This window comes from Aegilops tauschii, chromosome 3 (genome assembly GCF_002575655.3).
Source record: "Aegilops tauschii subsp. strangulata cultivar AL8/78 chromosome 3, Aet v6.0, whole genome shotgun sequence".
Lineage (NCBI taxonomy): Eukaryota > Viridiplantae > Streptophyta > Magnoliopsida > Poales > Poaceae > Aegilops > Aegilops tauschii.
The window spans coordinates 286554757-286582024 of record NC_053037.3 but is presented as its reverse complement, the minus strand read 5'-3'; the positions used below and the strand labels follow the sequence as shown (position 1 = coordinate 286582024).

At 45.3% G+C, this 27268-nt stretch overlaps 1 long non-coding RNA gene across 1 annotated transcript; it reads left to right on the top strand.

Annotated features, from left to right (window-relative positions):
• The first annotated feature begins 3778 nt into the window (after nucleotides 1–3778).
• Nucleotides 3779–9988, top strand: LOC123497851 (uncharacterized). Its single transcript, XR_006672136.1, has 3 exons — nucleotides 3779–4691; nucleotides 5027–5224; nucleotides 9675–9988. It is a non-coding gene; the product is annotated as an uncharacterized lncRNA (long non-coding RNA).
• Nucleotides 9989–27268: the final 17280 nt, after the last annotated feature.

Here is a 27268-nt window from a genome sequence, read left to right as displayed (position 1 = left end):
GTCACATTGCTTGCAAGGCTTATAGTGATGTGCATTACCAAGAGGGCCCAGAGATACTTCTCCGATACACGGAGTGACAAATCCTAATCTTGATCTATGCCAACCCAACAAACACCTTCGGAGACACCTATAGAGCATCTTTGTAATCACCCAGTTACGTTGTGACATTTGATAGCACACAAGGTGTTCCTCCGGTATTCGGGAGTTGCATAATCTCATAGTCAGAGGAACATGTATAAGTCATGAAGAAAGCAATAGCAATAAAACTAAGCAATCATTATGCTAAGCTAATGGATGGGTCTTGTCCATCACATCATTCTCTAATGATGTGACCCCGTTAATCAAATGACAGCACATTCTATGGTCAGGAAACATAACCATCTTTAATCAATGAGCTAGTCAAGTACATGCATACTAGGGACACTCTGTTTTGTCTATGTATTCACACATGTACTAAGTTTCCGGTTAATACAATTCTAGCATGAATAATAAACATTTATCATGATATAAGGAAATATAAATAACAACTTTATTATTGCCTCTAGGGCATATTTCCTTCAGATGTACTACACTGGGGGTGTCTCATTTCATAGGGAGCCTGGCAGTAGGTGCCCTAGGTCCAAGTGGCCCGCCACATGCCCAATGACAAGAAGGAGCCCAGAGGGGGCAGATAAGCATCACAGATTGTCTTGCCCTCACCAAGTCTATGTTAGCAGCGACCTAGATTGCATCTCCCTCTTTCTAAAACCCTAACCCCCACTATGTATATAAGGTGGAGGCAGGAGGGCTCTCTTGCCCATCTTTTCTCATAGACTAGACTCTTGGTAGCACTCGATATATCAGTGTAATCCCTCGCATGAGGTACACCACCATGAATAGCAATAGCAAGCAGGATGTAGGGTATTGCTCCTCACCAGAGGCCCGAACCTGGGTAAAACCTTTGTGTGACCTCCGGTATGAGACTTCCATCCCTAGGTACCCAGTCGAGGGTATTGATGAAATTATGTAGCATTAGGCGGCCTTGAGCACCCCCTCCATGCTTCCTATCGGCGTAGGCAGTCACATGGTGGTCGCAGTGCAGAGGCGGAGTGCGGCGGGGGAGGTCAGGCGACAAAGCCGATGCCAACGCGATGTAGAGGCGGAGCTCGATAGGGGAGGTCAAGCGGCAGAGCCGACACTGACGCGGCGTTGCTTGAGGAGCCCGAGGCGTGGAATGGGGAGGTGCAGCGACAAGCCAACGAGCCGGTCCTCGAGGAGGCGGGACGTGGAGGGGAAGGAGGTGCGGCGAGGAGGTTGCCAATGTACTGCTTCTTGAGAAGGCGGGGCGTGGAGGGGAGGAGCTGCGGCGAGGAGGATACCAATGGGCCACTGCTCAAGGATGCAGGGCGTAGAAGGGGAGGAGCTACAGCGGAGCCGACACGGCGCTGTGTGCAACCGATGCACGGCTCGACTCCTATTCCTCCCGTTGATGGGTTGGGCCGCCCAGCCTCCACGCTCGCATCGCCATTGTCGTACTTCCCCTGCCCCTTTACAATTTTACAGTATTTTTTGTCAAAAATTGCCATGTATCCCTTAATTTATGCCATGCCATCAAGTGTGCCATGCCTGTGTTTTTATTCAGATAGCAAAATGCCATGATTTATAGGGAACAAAACAAATAGGTTAGTTATTTTTTTTGCCATGTCTCAACATTTGTTGCCATGTCAAGTTTTGTCTTTTGTGATTACAACTTGACATTTTTAGTGGGAAAACATGACTGTTCATACAATTGCCATGATTGTTCATGGCAAAAAAAGCAGTAACTTGTATTGCCTAAATATGAAAGTGTTTCTGAATTTTCCATCTAACCTTTTGCACATAATTAGCTAAATTACCATGAAAGAAAACTTAGTGTTGTTTTCTTTGCCATTGAACAGTGTTAGTGCCATTGCCATTTAGCTAATTTGCCATCAAACAAAGCATGTCGTGTTAGTGTTCTTTTTTGTTCTCTAGATAACATTTTAAACATGTTTTTTAATCTCTTCTGACATGACAGATCTTTTCCGATACTTTTGCCATGAATGTTTAAGTTTTGTTCTACAACTATGTAATTGCCAAGGCGAATTTCAATATGTTTTCTTTGCCATTGAACAATGCATGAGATGATTTTTGACTGACTGTTTCCCTCTGCTCAGGGGCTATTTTTTGTTTTGCACATACTAGCCTTCCTAACTTGTGTTTTGGCCATGGCAAATACGCATATCATGGTAATATTTGTTAGTTATAGACACAAAGAGCAAGGTTAAAACTAGAGGCAACCCTTTTTCATGTGTCCATGGTAAATCTTTTATGTATCATGGAAAATTTCAACTTATGTTGTCTATTATCCTTTTTAGTTTTGCATCAATTCACACAGGTTACACATGAAAACAGAGGGCACAACTTGTGGCAGTTTTTTCTGTTGGTAGACACACTTTCTTGGCAAATTTACTTTTTACACGTCAATTTAATAGCTCATGACAATTTTTTGCTTTTCATGAGACCATGTTCAATTTTCCATGGCAATTTTACTTCAAGTACATTGTGCATGACAAATGAACAAGAAACAAAGTCTACAATAATTGAGTACATTGAGCATACCATGAGGCAAAAAAAAGTGTGGATTGGTCATATGGCAATTTTTTTTAAAAGCGTGTCCCATGCATCATAGCAAATTTTGAAACACTTTTTTGGAATGGTCACACGACAAATGTATGATTTTTTTTATCTTCAAAATATGTTGTCTTTTTCAAGAACATGACATTTTTACTTTGTAGCATGGTAAATTTACTTTTTTCCATGGTATTTATACTTTTTATTTTGCCACGTCAATTTTTTACCTTTTTAGTTTGGCCATGGCAAATTTACCTTTTATTGTCATGGCAAAGTTACCTTTATGGCCAAGGCAATTATAATTTAACATACATGGCAAATTTACTTTTATCGCTCAAGGCAAATTTACTTTTATGGAGCATGGCAAGCTTACTTTTATTTTTGCCATTGCAAAAGTGCTTTACATCCATGGCAAAATTTTCCTTTTTCGACCGTTCACTGGATTTTTTGCTGTTATAGGCTATGCCATATTTACGTTAACAAACATGGCAATTACTACTAACAATAGATGGTGAACTTTTGTTTGTGTTCCCCATGATGGAAAAATTCGTCCATATTTTTTTGTCTCTTCATGTAAAATACCATACAAATTTTTTATCTGCATTTCTTTGCCACAATGTAATAATGCAAATTGTCATGAACCTTGTCTTTTGTGCCATTGCATTCAAAATGATCTTTTTTACCATGGCAAAATTTGCTTATAAAGACGATGCCATTTTTTGGTTTGAATCATTGGGATTTTTCAGTAGTATCTTGTTTTTCATTCCCTATCTATCACGGACAGTTTATTCTTAGACTATTGCAAATTACTTTCGAGCATGACAAAATCTGGCCTTTGTGAATCACAGTCAAAACTAGGCTTTTTCTAGTCACAGTAAAATTTGGGTCAAACTGGGCTTTATTTTTTCTTTTATTTTTTATAGCAAAAAGGCATGTAAGGGTGCCGGAGGAGGATGATAACGGCGGCGCGCCTTTGGCTCGCTTCAGTGATTGTAATCGTCGCTAGGTGATATACAGATTTAGATGTAATTTTTATTATTTCAACTTTTTGTTACATTGCCATCATTAAAGATGAATATATCAAAAGTTTTTCAATAAAAAAGAAACGTCGTCGGTCCCACGGAGCGCGCGAGATGGCAACAGCGGCGCCTAGCGCCGGCGCGGATCGATATCTCGGTGGCCCGCGTGGCGTGCGGCCACGTGGGTCGCGCGGCATACGTTTGCGTGTAATTCGCAAACCGCCGAGCAGCCGACGGCCACGCGATGGCTACGGGTGGACGGTGGTCCAGTCCAGCCCAACGGAAGTGCGCCCCAGCCCCGGAGTGGCCGGAAAATGACGGCGCCCCGTTCGCCGATTCGAAACGGTTTCATGTCGCTTATGAGACTCAACTAATTAGTACTTCCTCCGTTTCAAAATAAATGACCCAACTTTATACTAACTTAGTATAAAATTGAGTCATCTATTTTGAAACGAAGGGAATAATGGCTTAGACACGCCCAGGCCCGGCCCCTCCTGAGGGGGGCAGGGGGGCCCGCCGAATCCAGGGGCTCCTCCCCAGATAGCCTTTGGGCTTGCGCTAAGAAAACCATGGGCCGTGGCCAGAAGTGGACGCCGGAAGACGTATCGAGGCCTTCCTATTCCTTTCCTATTCTTGCGATTCGATTCCTTCAGGTTCCATCACGTAGCCATCCTCAAATCACGCGGCATACCTAATTCCAAGTTTCGAACCTGCATACACCGCCGCCGTCACTTCGCGAAAAATCAAGGAGGAGAAATGCGGAGTAGCAGCCCTCCTGTTCGCGATAAGAACTTGCGTCCCTGCTCATTTTCTTCAAATTCCGTTCCTAATTCTGATCAGCAGTATGTCGTCTCGCCGATTTCTATTCCGGGGCCTCCCAATCGCTCGAGTGTCTAGCCACTATTCAGAACGTGCTTTGCTCTCTCACCTTGGGCACTGGACAAGCACACGCACATCATCGCTGATCCATCGAGCTCTAGAGCCAGACGCGAACGAGTACAAATCGCTGAATGCCCGATGGCCGATGCCGACTCATCCAAGGTAAGTAGATTATATTATCGTTCTTATCCCTCTATACGTACATTACTAATTAAGTATTTTATCCTCGCATACATGATGCATAGCTCGCATCCTGCAACCGTTGACATCAACATCGGGGGAACTAATGTTAGTGTGTTTGAGAGTACAGTTAATTCATTGGGGGGCACATGCACAATCTGCTAGTGTTCATGAACATCCAGTTTTGCCTTTTTCTGAATTATTAAAGATTCTAAATTTCACATTGCCAGATGGTATAGTGCTATGGAGATTTTTGAGCATGTCACTAAATTTAATTGTTATCCTAATGTCTCTATTATATTGCATCTTATTTATAGTGCATCTGACAGTGTCATCAGTTGAAAGACGAAGATTTTCAAAGTTAAAATTATCAATGAACTATCTGAGGTCAAGAATGACTAATGAGAATTTTAAGGGCTTGGCATCAATATGCGTCAAGAAGAAATTATTGGAAGAGATTGACATGGACCTCATCAGAAGTGACTTTGCATTGAAAAGTGATATAATTTTTTAAGGTAATATGTATAATTATTGCATATGTATATTATTTTGGATGCATTCAAGTGTTCATATGTAAATTTTCATATATAATTATAATCATTATATTTTATGTTGTTTATAATAGGGGCCCCGAAATTTAGTTTCGCCCCGGGCCCCCAAAATCTCAGGACCGGCCCTGGACACGCCAGATGACTTGTCAGTTGTCACTGTGTGTGTTGCTTAGTTATTGTTAGTACTCGATCGAGCCAACCTGACCATGACGGTATTCTGTAAACGGTATGTATACTAGGTGGAGGAAGACCGTACTTGTGCACATTCAATAGCTGCATGGCTCACATGTATAGTACATCGATTTTTTTAACATAGTATATGTTGGGTACTAGATGATACCTCGCGCGTTGCTGCGGAAAATGAAGCTGATAAAAGATTATACAAAGACAATAAATAAATGTTTACTGAAAAAGGTCTGTAGAAATAGTTTAACTATGAATGCTATGTTAGTGTAGTAAAAAAATCAACTACAATTGATATGTTTGTTACAACATCCTTAATGTGAGATTACATTATATTGGGCACGAAAACAAAAGGTGACGGTTCACAGAGGCGATTGTATAAAGAAGTCAAAGCTGCTAGTTTGCTTCCGATCAGCTGAGCTATACTTTAAAACATGTTTTACTTGCATTTTCCGTTGTAAGCTGCAGCTGTAAAAATCATGTAATAACTCAAAAGACTTATGTACCTAATTTTTTTATTTAAAGATATACTGAATGGATCTCTATTGAAACACATAGTACGAAGTAGCATGTTAGCATTACTATAATTTTGTTGGCTATTCATCTTTCCATTGAACAGTCAGACAAATGAGCAAATTAATAGTACATGATAGATAAAAAAATCTAATTAAATTCCAATTATCTAGATGTCCAAACTTTACAGTTTAGAGTATGGAAAATAGAAATATACTCGCTCCGTAAACTTTTATAAAAACTTTTGGATAACTTTTCTAGCGAGTACCAACTATGGCCGGAAATATTTTCTTACCGGTCCTTCATGTAGATTTCGGTCTTGATCCCATGAAAACCAAGAGACTCAGCAATTGAATATTATACTTATAGTTGTAAACTGAAACTGTCGGAAAAACAATGATTAATACGCGCATCCACTTATATGACATCTGTCTACATTGTACTTGTGGTATTTTCCTAGTGCAGATAAAGAAATCATTAAGCAAACAAAAGAGTATATAGCATAGGGACCAACAAATCTGAAGAAAAGGTAAAATGATCTTACCTCAATTCCGTAATTATCTGATCTGATAAAAAAATCACTTGCAGTAATAAGTGGAACTTTGATATTTGTCGCAACTCTATCAGTGCCTCAAATACCATGTACATGATTAATCATATGATGGACACTTTGTTATGTTCTAGAGACCAATAAATTGTCAGTTGGGAACGGTACAGAATAAAGGGAATACGATGTTACTATACTACTCCCTCCGTCTAGGTGTGTAAGTCATTTTACGAAAACCAAATAATCCCAAAACACTTAGGCGCGGTATATTAACTCTCATCTCGTTTCGTGTTTTGTGACATATCAACCAATAAGAGATGTGGGTCATGCATGCTTTAAATGATTTGAGACTACCAAACACGACATGCATTGGTTAGTTCGTTGCATGCATTGTTATTAATTAGCAAAAACACATTAAGTTCTCTTGTTTTCCCCTCCACCTTGATCACGGCGCGCAATGTAAGATGACTTACAAGCATGCTAGAAAAGTTATCCAAAAGTTCATGCTGGGCAAGGAGTACCAATATTTGGTCCGTGAGCGGGATGGGGGAAGGGATTCATCCGATGAAGACATGGCTCATTGGTATATAATAGGAAGGGGAAAAGGAAGGTGCAAGGAACGGGAAGAGATAGACATGATATTGAAATAGGAAGAGAAGACGGTGCAGAATTTAAGTCGGACTTTTAGTATGCCTCCTTCAGTTTCCCTTTTTTAGATCGCCTCCATCTATACTCTGCACGGTTCGTTTCTGGTGGGCTTCATGTGAGCCGGAGTAAATGGGCTGCATGTTGCAAGTTTTACCAGCGACAAAAACTGAAAGTACACAGGCAGAAATCCGACGGGCTACGCTAAAAGGAAAAATGGAACGGACTATTGTTCGTGTCGTGGGATAGTGAGAATTAAATGGGAGTACATAGTGGATGGTGGCTTGAAGAACAAAGAAAGCGACACACTGGTAAAAAAAAACTACGTGAGTGTGGAACAGAAAAAATAACAAAGAGATGAATTGAGGTGGGTGGAAATTGCTGAGGTGCCTAGTTGATGATGTGAATGGGCTGCATGTTGAGAGAATTGGTGTGAGTGGGGATCAACTTTTTAAGAATGTAAGATATGTGTTATGCATATCTCTGTATTGGACCCACCTTCTAGTTGCCTTGTATAGTTAAGATCGTGGCTCACCTTTGTAATTCATATATACGTGCCTTTGCACCTGAATAATATATTATGCAATTCCCACAACATATCTGAGTATCGTTCTAGATTCCAACCCTAGCTTCCGCCTCTGCCGCCGCCATGCGCCCCTTCCCCGCGCCGCCGTCTCTCCAGCCGCCACCGCCGCTCCAGCCGCCGCCGCCCTCCCTCCCCCTGCCGTCATGCCACCCCTCCTCGCCGCCGCTGCTTTCCTCGCTCGCCCCTGCCGCCCGACCCTCCCTGCCAACACGACCCGCAACCGCCGCCCCTACGCGCCGCCGCACACCCCCTGTCGCCGCCGCCCCTCGCCGCCGCGACCCCCTCCCTCCCACCCGCAGCCGCTGCCGTTCCCCTCCGCGCTGCTGCCATCACCCGACCCGACCCTGAGCTGATCGCCGCCGCCACCCGACCCTCCCGAGCCGAACCCTAGCTGCACCACCCCTCGCCGCCATGTCGTCCGTCACCTCGTCTGCCTCCACCAACTCCAACCCGCTCGCCGACTCCAACCCTCCCGACGTCAACGACATCCGAATCTCAACGTCTAAGAGCGGGTGCCAGTTCGTCTCTCGCAGACGGATTCCTCCTACTACACGTGGAAGACGTACTTCTCCCTCGTGTTCCGGGAGTACCACCTCGTTGATCATGTGGACGGGTCCGTCGACTCCAGCCTCGTCCCCGAGTTTCATGACTGGTCTACCATCGACACCACGATCATCCGGTGGTTCTTCCTCACCATCTCACCCAACCTCTTTCAGACGGTCGTGCAGGGGGGTGATGACGCTCATGCCGTGTGGACTAAGCTGAACGGGCTCTTCACCGACAACAACTCCAACGTCGTGTTTTCTTGTAGCAAGAGTCTTTTGGTTGCCACCAGGACAACTCCTCCGTCGACGACTACTGTCGCCGCCTCAAGACTCTCGCTGACGAGCTCCCAATATTGACACGAAAATCGATGATGACCTCCTCCTCAGAACGCTCACCGCCGGGCTCAATGAGGACTTCGGCAACGCCGCGGCGAACCTCACCCTCATCCCCGAGCCCTCCTTCGCCAAGTTCGTTGCATACCTCCGGCTGGAGGAGCAGCGGATGAAGTAGGTGAAGGCGCGGGCCATCCACACCGCCCTTGCCGCCGGCACCACCCGCGGCGGGCCCCCGCCGCCCCCCCCCCCCCGCTGCATCGGCCGCGCCGCCCCCGTAGCACCATCAGACGCCGTACCCGGCGCCGCCATCACTGTACCCGGGCGCAGCAGCAGCAGCCGGGGCTGCTCCCCTCCCGTATGGGTCTCCCGCCCCTCCCGCCGAAAGGCGCCGCGGGGGCGGCGCGGTGGCAGGCGCGGCGGCCAGCAGCAGCATCAGCAGGGTGCCGGCGCACCTCGTTAGCAGCAGCAGCAGCTCCAGACTCCTCCGTGGGCCGCCGGATACAACCCGTGGACCAGTGTCATTCATGCATACACCATGCCGGTCCCACGGGCTCCTGCACTGACCCTCCCTGTGCCGCGTCCGCCGGCGCATCAGGCTTACTACGCGGCTCCGCAGCCCTATGGAGGGTACCCACCACCCCAGCTGAGCGGCGGTTACGGCTACCCGATGGCGTCTCCGTCCGCCTCGCCGGACTGCCGCCGGCGCCTTGGGATCCGGCGCTCCTCGCGGCGGTGCACACCGCCCCAACGCCGAACAACTACACTGGCGGTGGTGATTGGTACATGAACACCAGGGCCACGGCTCACATGTTTGCTTATCCTGATAATCTTGCCTCCTTCACTCCCGTCACCACCGACCGCCGCATCATTGTCGGCGACGGTTCCACACTTCCTATCACACACGTCGGGCACACTTCTTTTTCCTCTAATTCCATGCCTTTATCTTTGTCTAACATACTTGTGGCTCCTCATCTTATTAAGAATCTTATTTCCGCTCGTTGTTTTACTCGTGAAAATCCTGTCACTGTTGAATTTGACGAGCTTGTTTTTTGTGTTAAGGATGCTCGAACCAGGATGGTACTCCACCGATGTGACAGCCCCGACGAGCTCTATCCGGTGCATTCGCCTTCATCTGCCACCACCGCACCGGTTGCTCTCTCCGCTGGCGTCGATCTCTGGCACGCTCGTTTGGGTCATCCCAACCCCGTCACACTTCGTCATATTATTAGGAGTTTCAGTTGTAATAAGATAGAGGATCACACATGTCATGCCTGTCGTGTCGGCAAACATTTTCGCCTTCCGTTTAATAACTCCACCACCATTGCTTCTTTTCCCTTTCAGTTGATTCATAGCGATGTGCGGACCTCTCCGGTTCCTAGTAATTCGGGCTACTTATATTATCTAGTCATTCTTGATGATTATTCTCATTATGTGTGGACCTTTCCTTTGCGAAGAAAGTCGGATGCACTCTCCACTTTGACGGCTTTTTACTCCTATGTCAGCATGCAGTTTGGGCGTCCCATTCTTGCTCTTCAGACTGACAATGGAAAAGAGTTCGACAACCTTGCTTTCCGCACCTTTTTGTCGCACCATGGCACCATTTTTCGTCTCACATGCCCGTATACTTCACAGCAGAATGGTCGAGCCGAACGCATCCTTCACACTCTGAACGACTGCATTCGTATGCTCCTGTTCCATGCTAATGTGCCGCCTCGCTTCTGGCCGGACGCACTTGCTACCGCATCACTTCTCCTTAACCTTCGACCCTGCCACCCACGTGGAACTACGCACCCCATCATCTTCTCTTTGGTACGCCACCGTCTTATGATGGTTTGCGTATTTTTGGGTGCCTTTTCTATCCTAGCACTGTCGACACTGCTCCTCAGAAACTTGCACCACGTTCTGTTGCATGCATCTTAATCGGCTACCCTTCTAACTCCAAGGGATATCTGGTGCTACGATCCCGTCTCCCACCGTGTGTTCACTTCCCGACACGTTTACTTTGATGAGCATGTGTTTCCGTTTCAGCAGGTACCCCCGGCTGTTCCTCCCGCCGCCGATGACGCAGGAGCCTCGACGCCTCTCCCAGGGCGCTCGCACGCCGCTCTTGGCCCGCCCTGGCTTTGAGGCGCGTCCCCCGCCCGCGGCCCTGGCGCCCCCGGCGGCCTTGGCGCCCGCGACCCTGGCGCCCGCGGCCCCAACGCCCCCGGCCCCGGCGGTCCCCTCGACCGCGACCTCGGCACCCGCGGCCCCCGCGCCCTCGGCACCGGTGCCCGCGGTCCCCACGCCCCCGGCGGTTCCCTCGACTGCGGCCTCGGCGCCCGCGGTCCCCGCGCCACCGGCCCCGGCGGTCCCCTCAACCGCGTCCTGGACACCCGTGGCTTAGGTGGTTCCGACGCCTTCATCACCGACGACCGCGACCGAGCCTTCCGCGGTCGGTCCGGTCACCCACGCCCGAGCTCGCGATATGCCTCAGACGAGTACGTCCACACGGCATCCACCTCTTCGCCATCGCCATTGCCGTCCTCCGTTCAAGCTCCTCTTCATGATCCGCTCTGGATGGCTATGATGCAAGAGGAGTTTAATGCCCTGCTGCACAACCGAACATGGCATCTTGTTCCCCGTCCCCGGCACGCCAACGTGATTAGCGGGAAGTGGGTCTTCAAACACAAGCTTCGTCCTGATGGTACCCTTGATCGCTATAAAGCGCGCTAGGTTGTTCGTGGCTTCCGGCAACATGTTGGCATCGACTTCACCGACACCTTCGCTCCGGTTGTTAAGCCTGGCACGATTCGCACGGTTCTCCACCTTGCGGTCTCCCATGCTTGGCCGGTGCACCAGATGGACGTCTCCAATGCCTTCCTTCATGGTCACCTCGTGGAGCAGGTCTTCTGCCAGCAGCCCACAGGGTTTGTTGATCCAGCACTTCCCGACCAAGTGTGCCTGCTTTCGCGGTCCTTGTACGGACTCAAGCAGGCCCCGCGCACTTGGCACCAGTGCATCGTGGCGTTTCTGCACCAGCTCGGGTTTCCCTCCACCCACTCGGACACATCGCTCTTCGTCTACCAACAGGGCTCCGACACGGCTTACTTGCTACTTTATGTCGACGACATCATCCTGACGGCATGTATGCTGGTCTTCTCAGTCAGCTCACTACTCGTCTTCACACTGAGTTCGCCATCAAGGACTTGGGTCCTTTGCACTACTTCCTCGGTGTTGAGGTGGTGCGCCATCCAGATGGCTTCTTCCTTCATCAGCGGAAGTATGCTCATGAGCTCCTGGATTGTGCTGGCATGCTTAACTGCAAGCCCGCCGCTACGCCTGTTGATACGAAGGCCAAGCTCTCTGCCATGGATGGTTCTCCTGTTTCAGATGCTTCCTTCTACCGGTCTATCGTTGGTGCTCTTCAGTACCTCACTCTGACTCGACCGGAGATCCAGTATGCCGTCCAGCAGGTGTGTCTTCATATGCATGCTCCTTGGGACATTCACTGGCCCGCTGTCAAGCGGATTCTCCGCTATGTCTGTGGCTCTATGGACCTTGGCGTCACGCTCCACGCCTTTGCCGACACCGCCTACTCCAATGCAGACTGGGCGGGCTACCCTGACACTCGTCGCGCCACCTCGGGCTACTGTGTCTTCCTTGGACCCTCCCTCATCTCGTGGTCGTCCAAGCGGCAGGCTACGGTTTATCGCTCCAGTGCTGAGGCTGAGTATCGTGTTGTGGCCAACGTCATCGCCGAGTGATTGTGGCTTCGCCAGCTGCTTCAGGAGCTCTCTTGCCCTGTGGATCGTGCTACGGTGGTCTACTGCGACAATGTCTCGGCGGTGTACCTCTCCGCTAACCCGGTACATCATCGTCGGACCAAGCATATTGAGTTGGATATTCATTTTATTCGGGAACATGTGGCTCTTGGCCATATTCGTGTTCTACACGTTCCTACTTCCCAATAATTTGTAGATATCATGACCAAGGGCTTGCCTATGACGTCTTTTGAGGAGTTCCGGTCCAGTCTTTGCGTCAGCAGCGGTGCCGCTTCGACTGCGCGCGGGGGGGGGGGGGTGTTGAGTATATGTGTTGTGCATATTTGTGTATTGGGCCCACCTCCTAGTTGCCTTGTATAGTTGAGGTCGTGGCCCGCCTTTGTACTTCATATATACGTGCGTTTGCACCTGAGTAATACATTGTGCAATTCCCACAACATACAGTATAGACGCAAGCGCTCATATATATGCGCATACATTAACCCCTATGAACGCACACATGTACACCCTACCCCTGTGAGCAGCTTCGAGAGACTGGGCCAGTATATTATCTTGAGATTTTACAAAGTCACTATAGGCGTCTTCTAGTCGACGGGAACGTTTCCCCCCACTGAACACGCATCACCGGAAATTCTGTAATAAATTCAGGATAAATGCGAGCACCAGGAGTTGAACTCTGATGGGCTGGGGATACCACTGTCCACCTAACCATTCAACTATAGGTTTGTTCACTGTGCATCGATTGTTTTGTCCTCTCCAACACACACACATACACTGGGATAGTGGCGGGGCCACATGCTAGCTAGGAGGGTGTGGAGGTCAAATGAGATTAGAAAAACTTAATTGTTGGCTGCTAATCAACTGTAATTATTTTGTCTAAATACTGGTCAAGCGGTTATCACACGTGGTTGTACAAGTTCTGAAGCTCAATATAAATTCTTCAATCAACTCCTCCATTTTCTTTTCTAAAGAAGTGTCCGGATCTATTATAGAACACTAGTGCCAACTGAATCATCGTTTATGTTAAAAACCTTATCACACACATAGTTGCTCCGTCGTCTTGCGAAGATGTGTGATAAGAGGGTGCATCACACACGCAAATAGGACCATCTGTCGCACACGACACACAAAAAAGTAAAGGTGTGCGGTGGAGTGAACTATCACAAAAAACAGTCTGTCATACACCCTAGACAATTTGTCGGATAGAAACATTTGGATTTGAACACTATAACACACATGATTGAAAACACACAATTTTATGAGATGTGGTAATTAACCGCACACGATTCGAGGCGGGGAACATGTGGGTTACTTGGTCTATCGCACATGTTGTCTACGACATAATCATGTGTTGGTTCGTCCATCCAACACGTTTCTTTTGTCACTTTTGTGTGTGCACCAAGTGGTTATTGTGTACACATCTTTGCACAAAATCGTGTGCAATGCAATGACCTGATAAGCAGGTTTTATCGGCCCGTTATTTAACCTCCGTAATAAGCAAATTAACATTTCATATCCAATAAATGCTCACCACTATTTCATATCCAACACTCAGTATATCTCATATCCGTCCAAATTTTCATAATTGACATTGAAATACACTATATAGCTAGTACCACAATACAGAAGTAGCAAATTAAACAAGTATCGCAGAAGCAATTAACATGTAACACCTTAAACCTTCGAAAAGTAGTATGATAAATGACAAATAGACAGATGAATCTTATTTGAAAAGCTGCTGAAGGGAAAGCGAATATTGTGCCTTCCGCAATGTTGAAGCTTAGCGCAACTAATCTATGGCGTGAGGATGATCGCCCACCCTTCCTTCCCCCTCTTGATGAAAACTTCAATATTATAACATATTAACATGGATGATGTATGAATACCTTCCTTGTCTCTTGAGCATACACGCGGTTTGATAAGTAATCATCACTGAATTGTTTTGAAAAACACTGAAAGTAGATACATTCATGATTTTTGGTCTAAATATTCAAATATTGTGCGGAAGAAAAAACAAGGTAATGAAGTTAGTACCATCCAATAGTTGACCGATGTCTTCTTCCTTTCGCGGACAAAGAATTATTTTTGTTTTTCCTTGCTAATTACTTTATCCTTACAATCTTTCTCAACTTCTTGATTTGAATGATATTCATGGACCTTTCATTTTCCTATATGCAAAATTGGTCGAAGAGTGGATCTAAGTCTCTAACATCAGGATCTACATGAAAGGCCTAAATATTACAAAGTTCTTTGCAATTGCATGTTGGGGAACGTAGTAATTTCAAAAAAAAAATCTACGCACACACAGGATCATGGTGATGCATAGCAACGAGAGGGGGAGAGTGTGTCCACGTACCCTCGTAGACCGAAAGCGGAAGCATTAGCACAACGCGGTTGATGTAGTCGTACGTCTTCACGATCCGACCGATCCAAGTACCGAACGTACGGCACCTCCGAGTTCAGCACATGTTCAGCTCGATGACGTCCCGCGAACTCCGATCCAGCAGAGCTTCAAGGGAGAGTTCCGTCAGCACGACGGCGTGATGACGGTGATGATGTATCTACCGACACAGGGCTTCGCCTATGCACCGCTACGATATGACCGAGGTGGAATATGGTGGAGGGGGGCACCGCACACGGCTGGAATAGATCAACAGATCAACTTGTGTGTCCTAGGGTGCCCCCTGCCCCCGGATATAAAGGATCAAGGGGGGAGGTGGCCGGCCAGGAGGAGGGCGCGCCAAGGGGGGAGTCCTACTCCCACCGGGAGTAGGACTCCTCCTTTTCCTTGTTGGAGTAGGAGAGGGAAGGAAGGGAGAGAGGAGGAGAAGGAAAAAGGGGGGTGCCCCCCTCCTTGTCCAATTCGGACTAGAGGTGGAGGGGGCGCGCGGCTGCCCTGGCCGCCCCTCCTCTTCTCCCACTAAGGCCCATGAGGCCCAATTAACTCCCGGGGGGGTTCCGGTAACCCCCCGGTACTCCGGTTTTTCTCCGAAACCACTCGGAACACTTCCGGTGTCCGAATATAGTCGTCCAATATATCGATCTTTATGTCTCGACCATTTCGAGACTCCTCGTCATGTCCATGATCATATCCGGGACTCTGAACTACCTTCGGTACATCAAAACTCATAATACCGATCGTCACCAAACTTTAAGCGTGCGGACCCTACGTGTTCGAGAACTATGTAGACATGACCGAGACACGTCTCCGGTCAATAACCAATAGCGGAACCTGGATACTCATATTGGCTCCTACATATTCTATGATGATCTTTATCGGCCAAACCGCATAACAACATACGTTGTTCCCTTTGTCATCGGTATGTTACTTGCCCGAGATTCGATCGTCGGTATCTCAATACCTAGTTCAATCTCGTTATCGGCAAGTCTCTTTACTCGTTCCGTAATGCATCATCCTGCAACTAACTCATTAGTCACATTGCTTGCAAGGCTTATAGTGATGTGCATTACCGAGAGGGCCCAGAGATACCTCTCTGAGAATCGGAGTGACAAATCCTAATCTCGAAATATGCCAACTCAACAAGTACCTTCGAAGACACCTGTAGAGCACCTTTATAATCACCCAGTTACGTTGTGACGTTTGGTAGCACACAAAGTGTTCCTTCGGTAAACGGGAGTTGCATAATCTCATAGTCATAGGAACATGTATAAGTCATGAAGAAAGCAATAGCAACATACTAAACGATCAAGTGCTAAGCTAACGGAATGGGTCAAGTCAATCACATCATTCTCCTAGTGATGTGATCCCGTTAATCAAATGACAACTCATGTCCATGGCTAGGAAACTCAACCATCTTCGATTAACGAGCTAGTCAAGTAGAGGCATACTAGTGACACTATGTTTGTCTATGTATTCACACATGTATTATGTTTCCGGTAATACAATTCTAGCATGAATAATAAACATTTATCATGATATGAGGAAATAAATAATAACTTTATTATTGCCTCTAGGGCATATTTCCTTCAGTCTCCCACTTGCACTAGAGTCAATAATCTAGATTACACAATAATGATTCTAACACCCATGGAGTTTTGGTGCTGATCATGTTTTGCTCGTGGAAGAGGCTTAGTCAACGGGTCTGCAACATTCAGATCCGTATGTATCTTGGAAATCTTTATGTCTCCCACCTGGACTTGGTCCCGGATGGAATTGAAGCGTCTCTTGATGTGCTTGGTCCTCTTGTGAAATCTGGATTCCTTTGCCAAGGCAATTGCACCAGTATTGTCACAAAAGATTTTCATTGGACCCGATGCACTAGGTATGACACCTAGATCGGATATGAACTCCTTCATTTGCTATTTCCGAAGTAGTTATGTACTCCGCTTCACACGTAGATCCCACCACGATGCTTTGTTTAGAACTGCACCAACTGACAGCTCCACCGTTGAATGTAAACACGTATCCGGTTTGCGATTTAGAATCGTCCGGATCAGTGTCAAAGCTTGCATCGACGTAACCATTTACGACTAGCTCTATGTCACCTCCATAAACGAGAAACATATCCTTAGTCCTTTTTAGGTATTTCAGGATGTTCTTGACCGCTGTCCAGTGATCCACTTCTGGATTACTTTGGTACCTCCCTGCTAGGCTAATAGCAAGACACACATCAGGTCTGGTACACAGCATTGCATACATGATAGAGACTATGGGTGAAGCATAGGAAACATCTTTCATTTTCTCTCTATCTTCTGCAGTGGTCGGGCATTGAGTCTGACTCAACTTCACACCTTGTAACACAGGCAAGAACCCTTTCTTTGCTTGATCCATTTTAAACTTCTTCAAAACTTTGTCAAGGTATGTGCTTTGTGAAAGTCCTATCAAGCGTCTTGATCTATCTCTATAGATCTTGATGCCTAATATGTAAGCAGCTTCACCGAGGTCTTTCATTGAAAAACTCTTATTCAAGTATCCTTTTATGCTATCTAGAAATTCTATATCATTTCCAATCAGCAATATGTCATCCACATATAGTATCAGAAATGCTACAGTGCTCCCACTCACTTTCTTGTAAATACAGGCTTCTCCAAAAGTCTGTATAGAACCATATGCTTTGATCACACTATCAAAGCATTTATTCCAACTCCGAGAGGCTTGCACCAGTCCATAAATGGATCGCTGGAGCTTGCACACTTTGTTAGCTCCCTTTGGATCGACAAAACCTTCTGGTTGCATCATATACAACTCTTCTTCCAGAAATCCATTCAGGAATGCAGTTTTACATACATTTGCCAAATTTCATAATCATAAAATGCGGCAATTGCTAACATGATTCGGACAGACTTAAGCATCGCTACGGGTGAGAAAGTCTCATCGTAGTCAATCCCTTGAACTTGTCGAAAACCTTTCACAACAAGTCGAGCTTTATATACAGTAACATTACCGTCAGTGTCGGTCTTCTTCTTGAAGATCCATTTATTCTCAATGGCTTGCCGATCATCGGGCAAGTCAACCAAAGTCCACACTTTGTTCTCATACATGGATCCCATCTCAGATTTCATGGCCTCAAGCCATTTTGCGGAATATGGGCTCACCATCGCTTCTTCATTGTTCTTAGGTTCGCCTTGGTCAAGTTACATGACCTCCAGAATAGGATTACCGTACCACTCTGGTGCGGATCTTACTCTGGTTGACCTACGAGGTTTAGTAGTAACTTGATCTGAAATTACATGATCATCATCATTAGCTTCCTCACTAATTGGTGTAGGAGTCACAGGAACAGATTTCTGTGTTGAACTACTTTCCAATAAGGGAGCAGGTACAGTTACCTCATCAAGTTTCTACTTTCCTCCCACTCACTTCTTTCAAGAGAAACTCCTTCTCTAGAAAGGATCCATTCTTAGCAACGAATGTCTTGCCTTCGGATCTGTGATAGAAGGTGTACCCAATAGTTTCCTTTGGGTATCCTATGAAGACGCATTTCTCTGATTTGGGTTTGAGCTTATCAGGATGAAACTTTTTCACGTAAGCATCGCAACCCCAAACTTTAAGAAACGACAACTTTGGTTTCTTGCCAAACCACAGTTCATATAGTGTAATCTCAACGGAATTTAGATGGCGCCCTATTTAACGTGAATGCAGCTGTCTCTAATGCATAACCCCAAAAAGATAGTGGTAAATCGGTAAGAGACATCATAGATCGCACCATATCTAGTAAAGTACGGTTACGATGTTCGGACACACCATTACGCTTTGGTGTTCCGGGTGGCGTGAGTTGCGAAACTATTCCGCATTTTTTCAAATGTAGACCAAACTTGTAACTCAAATATTTTCCTCCACGATCAGATCGTAGGAACTTTATTTTCTTATTACGATGATTTTCCACTTCACTCTGAAATTATTTGAACTGTTCAAATGTTTCAGATTTATGTTTCATCAAGTGGATATACCCATATATGCTCAAATCATGTGTGAAGGTCAGAAAATGACGATACCTGCCGCGGGCCTGAACACTCATCAGACTTCATACATTAGTATGTATTATTTCCATTAAGTCTGTTGCTCGCTCCATTGTTCCGGAGAACGGAGTCTTAGTCATCTTGCCCATGAGGCATGGTTCGCAAGCATCAACTGATTCATAATCATGTGATTCCAAAAGCCCATCAGCATGGATTTTCTTCATGCGTTTTACACCAATATGACCTAAACGGCAGTGCCACAAATAAGTTGCACTATCATTATTAACTTTGCATCTTTTGGCTTCAATATTATGAATATGTGTATCACTACGATCGAGATCCAACAAACTATTTTCATTGGGTGTATGACCATCGAAGGTTTTATTCATGTAAACAGAACAACAATTATTCTCTGACTTTAAATGAATAACTGTATTGCAATAAACATGATCAAATCATATTCATGCTCAACGCAAACGCCAAATACCATTTATTTAGGTTTAACACTAATCTCGAAAGTATAGGGAGTGTGCGATGATGATCACATCAATCTTGGAACCACTTCCAACACACATCGTCACTTCACCGTCAACTAGTCTCTGTTTATTCTGTAACTCCTGTTTTGAGTTACTAATTTTTAGCAACCGAACAAGTATCAAATACCCAGGGGCTACTATAAACACTAGTAAGGTACACATCAATAACCTGTATATCAAATATACCCTTGTTCACTTTGCCATCCTTCTTATCCACCAAATATTCAGGGCATTTCCGCTTCCAGTGACCATTTCCTTTGCAGTAGAAGCACTCAGTTTCAGGCTTTAGTCTAGCTTTGGGCTTCTTCACGAAAGTGACAACTTGCTTGCGATTCTACATGAAGTTCCCTTTCTTTCCCTTTGCCCTTTTCTTGAAACTGGTGGTCTTGTTAATCATCAACACTTGATGCTCTTTCTTGATTTCTACCTTCATCGATTTCATCATCATGAAAAGCTCGGGAATCGTTTTCGTCATCCCTTGCATACTATAGTTCATCACGAAGTTCTACTAACTTGGTGATGGTGACTAGAGAATTCTGTCAATCACTATTTTATCTAGAAGATTAACTCCCACTTGATTCAAGCGATTGTAGTGCCCAGACAATCTGAGCACATTCTCACTGCTTGAACTATTCTCCTCCATCTTTTAGCTATAGAACTTGTTGGAGACTTCATATCTCTCAACTCGGGTATTTGCTTGAAATATTAACTTCAACTCCTGGAACATCTCATATGGTCCATGACGTTCAAAACGTCTTTGAAGTCCCAATTCTAAGCCGTTAAGCATGGTGCACTAAACTATCAAGTAGTCATCATATTGAGCTAGCCAAACGTTCATAAGGTCTGCATCTGCTCCTGCAATAGGTCTGTCACCTAGCGATGCATCAAGGACATAATTCTTCTGTGCAGCAAATGAGGATAAACCTCAGATCACGGACCCAGTCCGCATCATTGCTACTATCATCTTTCAACTTAGTTTTCTCTAGGAACATATATAAAACATAGGTAAGCAACAACGCGAGCTATTGATCTACAACATTATTTGCAAAATACTATCAGGACCAAGTTCATGATAAATTAAAGTTCAATTAATCATATTACTTAAGAACTCCCACTTAGATAGACATCCCTCTAATCATCTAAGTGATCACGTGATCCAAATCAACTAAACCATGTCCGATCATCACGTGAGATGGAGTAGTTTTCAATGGTGAACATCACTATGTTGATCATATCTACTATATGATTCACGCTCGACCTTTCGGTCTCAGTGTTCTGAGGCCATATCTGCATATGCTAGGCTCGTCAAGTTTAACCTTAGTATTCTGCGTGTGTAAAACTGTCTTACACCCGTTGTAGATGAACGTTGAGCTTATCACACCCGATCATCACGTGGTGTCTCGGCACGACAAACTTTGGCAACGGTGCATACTCAGGGAGAACACTTTTACCTTGAAATTTAGTGAGAGATCATCTTATAATGCTACCGTCAAACAAAGCAGAATAAGATGCATAAAGGATAAACATCACATGCAAACAATATAAGTGATATGATATGGCCATCATCATCTTGTGCCTTTGATCTCCATCTCCAAAGCATCGTCATGATCACCATCGTCACCGGCGCGACACCTTGATCTCCATCGTAGCATCGTTGTCGTCTCGCCAACAATTGCTTCTACGACTATCGCTACCGCTTAGTGATAAAGTAAAGCAATTACAGGGCGGTTGCATTGCATACAATAAAGCGACAACCATATGGCTCCTGCCAGTTGCCGATAACTCCGTTAGAAAACATGATCATCTCATACAATAAATATAGCATCATGTCTTGACCATATCACATCACAACATGCCCTGCAAAAACAAGTTAGACGTCCTCTACTTTGTTGTTGCAAGTTTTACGTGGCTGCTACGGGCTGAGCAAGAACCGTTCTTACCTATGCATCAAAACCACAACGATAGTTCATCAAGTTAGTGTTGTTTTAACCTTCTCAAGGATCGGGCGTGGTCACACTCGGTTTAACTAAAGTTGGAGAAACTGACACTCGCCAGCCACCTATGTGCAAAGCATGTCGGTAGAACCAGTCTCGCGTAAGCGTACGCGTAATGTCGGTCCTGGCCGCTTCATCCAACAATACCGGCGAACCAAAGTATGACATGCTGGTAAGCAGTATGACTTGCATCGCCCACAACTCACTTGTGTTCTACTCGTGCATATAACATCTACGCATGAAACCTGGCTCTGATACCACTATTGAGGAACGTAGTAATTTAAAAAAAACGTTATACGCACACACAGGATCATGGTGATGCATAGCAATGAGAGGGGAGAGTGTGTCTACGTACCCTCGTAGACCGAAAGCGGAAGCGTTAGCACAACGCGTTTGATGTAGTCGTACGTCTTCACGATCCGACCGATCCAAGTACCGAACGTACGGCACCTCCGAGTTTAGCTTGATGACGTCCCGCGAACTCCGATCCAGCAGAGCTTCACGGGAGAGTTCCGTCAGCACGACGGCGGGATGACGGTGATGATGTTGCTACCGACGCAGGGCTTCGCCTAAGCACCGCTATGATATGACCGAGGTGGAATATGGTGGAGGGGGGCACCGCACATGGCTGGAATAGATCAACAGATCAACTTGTGTGACCTAGGGTGCCCCCCTGCCCCCGTATATAAAGGAGCAAGAGGGAAGGTGGCCGACCAGGAGGAGGGCGCGCCAAGGGGGGAGTCCTACTCCCACCGGGAGTAGGACTCCTCCTTTTCCTTGTTGGAGTAGGAGAGGGAAGGAAGGGAGAGAGGAGGAGAAGGAAAAAGGGGGGCGCCGCCCCCTCCTTGTCCAATTCGGACCAGAGGGGGAGGGGGCGCGGCTGACCTGGCCGCCCCTCCTCTTCTCCCACTAAGGCCCATGAGGCCCAATTAACTCCCCCGGGGGTTCCGGTAATCCCCCGGTACTCCGGTTTTTCTCCGAAACCACTCGGAACACTTCCTGTGTCCGAATATATCGTCCAATATATCGATCTTTATGTCTCGACCATTTCGAGACTCTTCGTCATGTCCGTGATCATATCCGGGACTCCGAACTACCTTCGGTACATCAAAACACAAAAACTCATAATACCGATCGTCACCAAACTTTACGCGTGCGGACCCTACGGGTTCGAGAACTATGTAGACATGACCGAGACACGTCTCCGGTCAATAACCAATAGCGGAACCTGGATGCTCATATTAGCTCCTACATATTCTACGAAGATCTTTATCGGTCAAACCGCATAACAACATACGTTGTTCCCTTTGTCATCGGTATGTTACTTGCCCGAGATTCGGTCGTCGGTATCTCAATACCTAGTTCAATCTCGTTACCGGCAAGTCTCTTTACTCGTTCCGTAATGCATCATCCTGCAACTAACTCATTAGTCACATTGCTTGCAAGGCTTATAGTGATGTGCATTACCGAGAGGGCCCAGAGATACCTCTCCGACAATCGGGGTGACAAATCCTAATCTTGAAATACGCCAACTCAACAAGTACCTTCGGAGACACCTGTAGAGCACCTTTATAATCACCCAGTTACATTGTGATGTTTGGTAGCACACAAAGTGTTCCTCCGGTAAACGGAAGTTGCATAATCTCATAGTCATAGGAACATGTATAAGTCATGAAGAAAGCAATAGCAACATACTAAACGATCAAGTGCTAAGCTAACGGAATGGGTCAAGTCAATCACATCATTCTCCTAATGATGTGATCCCGTTAATCAAATGACAACTCATGTCCATGGCTAGGAAACTCAACCATCTTCGATTAACGAGCTAGTGAAGTAGAGGCATACTAGTGACACTATGTTTCTCTATGTATTCACACATGTATTATGTTTCCGGTTAATACAATTCTAGCATGAATAATGAACATTTATCATGATATGAGGAAATAAATAATAACTTTATTATTGCCTCTAGGGCATATTTCCTTCATTGCACAATAATGTACTATAAACCAAAGAACCATGTGTAAACCTCAATGGTAAACCTCAGCACCTCCCATTGTTATCTTGCAACAACATAGAGTTGATATTGATCACTTAAATAAGAATTAGCATCATATCAATAATAGGTTGAAGTAAAATAAACACAGTACCAATCCTACAGATTTCAACCATGGAAAAGCTAGTTAACGACTTAATACCCAACAAATATATCATTTAAATATGTTTCTAGTGTATATAGTATAATCAAACTTGATCTATTTCTCATATATATATACATACATATATATATATATAACAATACAAAATTGAACGCCAACCATTCAACTAAGTAGTGCACAATGAACATAATATTGCACAATTGAATGAAGCGGTGCAATTGATCAACACATTGCACAATAGAACATTACATTGCATACATGCTTGAAGATCGGATTGCATAACAACATTATATTGGATAGGTGACTAGAAGTTTTAGAGGGAGTAGCGCCGACTGTAATCTAATAAAGCCAAACTAAAGTTCAACCAAAGATAATTAACTGGGTATAGTTAGCTAAAACTAGGCCTTAGTGAGCTAAAAATGAGCTATTCCTCACTAGAGGAGGAGATGACGATGGGATCCTTCTAGTTGGAAGAGGGCAAGGCCTCCACATCGGGGGTTCCCTCCTCGTCGTCCAAGCAGATGCCCATTTCACTTCCTCGTCGTGGTGGTTTACCTGGGCCAGTCCAGGCACCAACACGCTAGCTCCGGACTTGAGGTAACCACGCGCACGAATAGAAAACACCTCATAGTGGTCATCGTAGGCAACAATAGTGGCCGAAAAAATCTCCAAGCCCTATGATTCAAAGCAGTCATCAGCACGATGTCATCGGCATGCGATGCCTGGACGGTGGCCTGGACGGCCAACTACTCCTCCAGGATTGGGAACGGCGTAGGGAACCTCATCCGTGCGTGCTGCCACGATTTTCCCCCACGTTGCCGAACGCTCCTCGAGCTCCCGGCCATGCTTCATGGACCATAGTGACGGGTAGCGAGGGTTTGGAGGATAGGATGGGGATTTGTATGGAGGGTGTCACACCGACAGTCGATCTATTGTGATTGAGGAGGAGGAGTGGTGGATTACCTGACTAGATCGAGGAGGTGAGCTCCAGGAGGAGGATAGTGTCCCCGGTGAGGACGCCACACATTAACAAGGGTTTGAGCGCAAAAGGCTAAGGAAACAGGGAATGTGTTTTTTGGTGGGGAGAAGAAGAGAGAAAACAAGATACTCGGGCAGCTAGTGAAAATTTTCTCTAAGTGGAGGGGGAAAATAGAGCGCAAAATGTCATCACATACAATTCATTCGAAACAATTGTGTGCGGTAGATGATCACCCCACACGATCTTCCTAATTTACCCATGTGTGATGAATGGGAACGTACACATGTTGGTGCGATTTTTCCTAGTTAAACTAATCATCCATGCCATTGCATAAAATGCATCACAGTTTTGATTGTCTTTGATCCGATTTTGGATGTTGATAGTACCTGCATGTTTCCCCATAGATGACCCTTTGTATCAAGCCTACGAGAAGAATTGCTAATTGAGAGGCGATTCATGCAAGCTTTTGTTGTCGCTAAAAGTCCCAATTGTCAAACCGGAGTCACACCATTTTTGAGAGAAAACATTATTAGGAAATTAGGCCAGGACTTAAGGTCTTAACTTGTAGATGTATACTTGCACTTGGGATTTCATCTAAATATTCAACATGGTCCTGGATGCGTCCTAATAACCTTGTGACCGACCAGCAGCTGCATCATGATTCTGTTATCCAAACAAGGCCTCTACCATCTTGCGGGGTCACCTCGATTATGAAGGATTTCTCCGGACCAACGCATTGGCCATTTAATGACTACACCTCACATTTCCTTAGGGAGTTCTTTGAGCTACCATATTTATCCTTACTGTCTTCGGCTTTTGGTAGAGCCTTCCACTCATCCATGCACTTTACTTCCTTAATCGATCCTTGAGATCCCGGATTCCCACGGGGCCTTAAAACGAGAAAGAGTCCAGAGAAAAATCTGTTGCAATACACATAAATACGTTTGGTCTTCAAGTAAATACAAACAATCCCATGGACAAGTACATGGGGTTGCAAGACTATGCCTCAACTCATAGCCCGAGTGTACTACTCACACATCGCAGGTGAATCAAAAAAGAAAGAAAAATTGTATATCAAACTTGAAGATGAATTATTAACAATAGTCTTATAATGTTGCCATATTTGATGTACCTTGATTACAAGCTACAAAAAATGGCTAAGGGATGGTTTCTATGGAGATGGTGGTGTCTAGAGTTTCAGGCTTCTCTTGTCTCCTGGATGATTTGCATGATGTTTCGTTGAAAATGGACGATGTTTTGTTGCGATCGGGGCCTCGACCCTTTTATAAAGTTGGCATGTGCTGACGTCACGGAGCCGGTGGCATATGGTACGAGCAAGCGCACTCGTACCAGGTGTCGTGTTCTCTCCTATATGCATCTCCGCACCTCCAATTTCTGTGAATGATTGCCAGACTTCATATTTTCCATATATGCATCGATTACTTCCCTTATATGGCCCAATTCTGTGGGAAGCAAAATAAACAAAGGGATTTGCAATCTCTTGCTTTTATTAGTCATTAGTGATAGTATGAGAGTGATTCTCTCAGAAAATCTGGGATTATTTGGTTTAAAAAATGTCTTAAATGAGTGTAGAAGTACACTCACCAACCTCCCCAAGCTTAAACCTTGATCTTCCACGAGCAACAAACAAGTCTGTAAAGAACTTCAAGTCAAAATAATGAGAAAGTTGGTTCATTTGCGACCGATATGCCTAGATAACACAACACTTTCTTCACCTAAAAACTTACCATAGTTGTAGCGGCGGGAAAGGTTATTATGGAAGTGGGTGATGTCGCTTGAAGCTACGTCGGTATTTCCCCAAAGAGGAAGGGATGATGCAGCACAGTGGCGGTAGGTATTTCCCTCAGATATGAAACCAAGGTTATCGAACTAGTAGGAGAACCAAGCAACACAACGTAAACAGCCCCTGCACACAAATAACAACACCTCGCAACCCGACGTGTTAAAGGGGTTGTCAATCCATTTCGGGTAACGGCGCCAGAAATGGTGCGTGGACGGGAGAAAGTTGTAATAGATTGAATAAATAGATCACAAATAAAATAAAGTGCAACAAAGTATTTTTTATTTTTGGTTTAATTGATCTGAAAATAAATGCAAGGAAAAAGTAGATCGCAAAGGCAAATATATGAGTAAGAAGACCCCGGGGCCGTACGTTTCACTAGTGGCTTCTGTCGAGAAAAATAGTAAACGGTGGGTGAACAAATTACTGTTGGGCAATTGACAGAACTTTGAATAGTCATGACGATATCCAGGCAATGATCATTATATAGGCATGACGTCCAAGATAAGTAGACCGACTCCTGCCTGCATCTACTACTATTACTCCACACATCGACTGCTATCCAGCATGCATATAGTGTATTAAGTTCATGGGAAAATGGAGTAATGCAATAAGAATGATGACATGATGTAGACAAGATCTATCTATGTAGAGATAGACCCCATCATTTTATCCTTAGTAGCAATGATACATACGTGTCGTTTCCCTTTCTGTCACTGGGATCAAGCACCATAAGATCGAACCCACTACAAAGCACCTCTTCCCATTGCAAGATAAATAGATCAATTTGGCCAAACAAAACACAAATATCAGAGAAGAAATACGAGGCTATAAGCAATCATGCATATAAGAGATCAAAGAAACTCAAATAACGTTCATGGATATAAAAAGATAGATCTGATCATAAACTCAAAGTTCATCGATCCCAACAAACACACCGCAAAAGAGTTACATCATATGGATCTCCAAGAGACCATTGTATTGAGAATTCAGCGAGAGA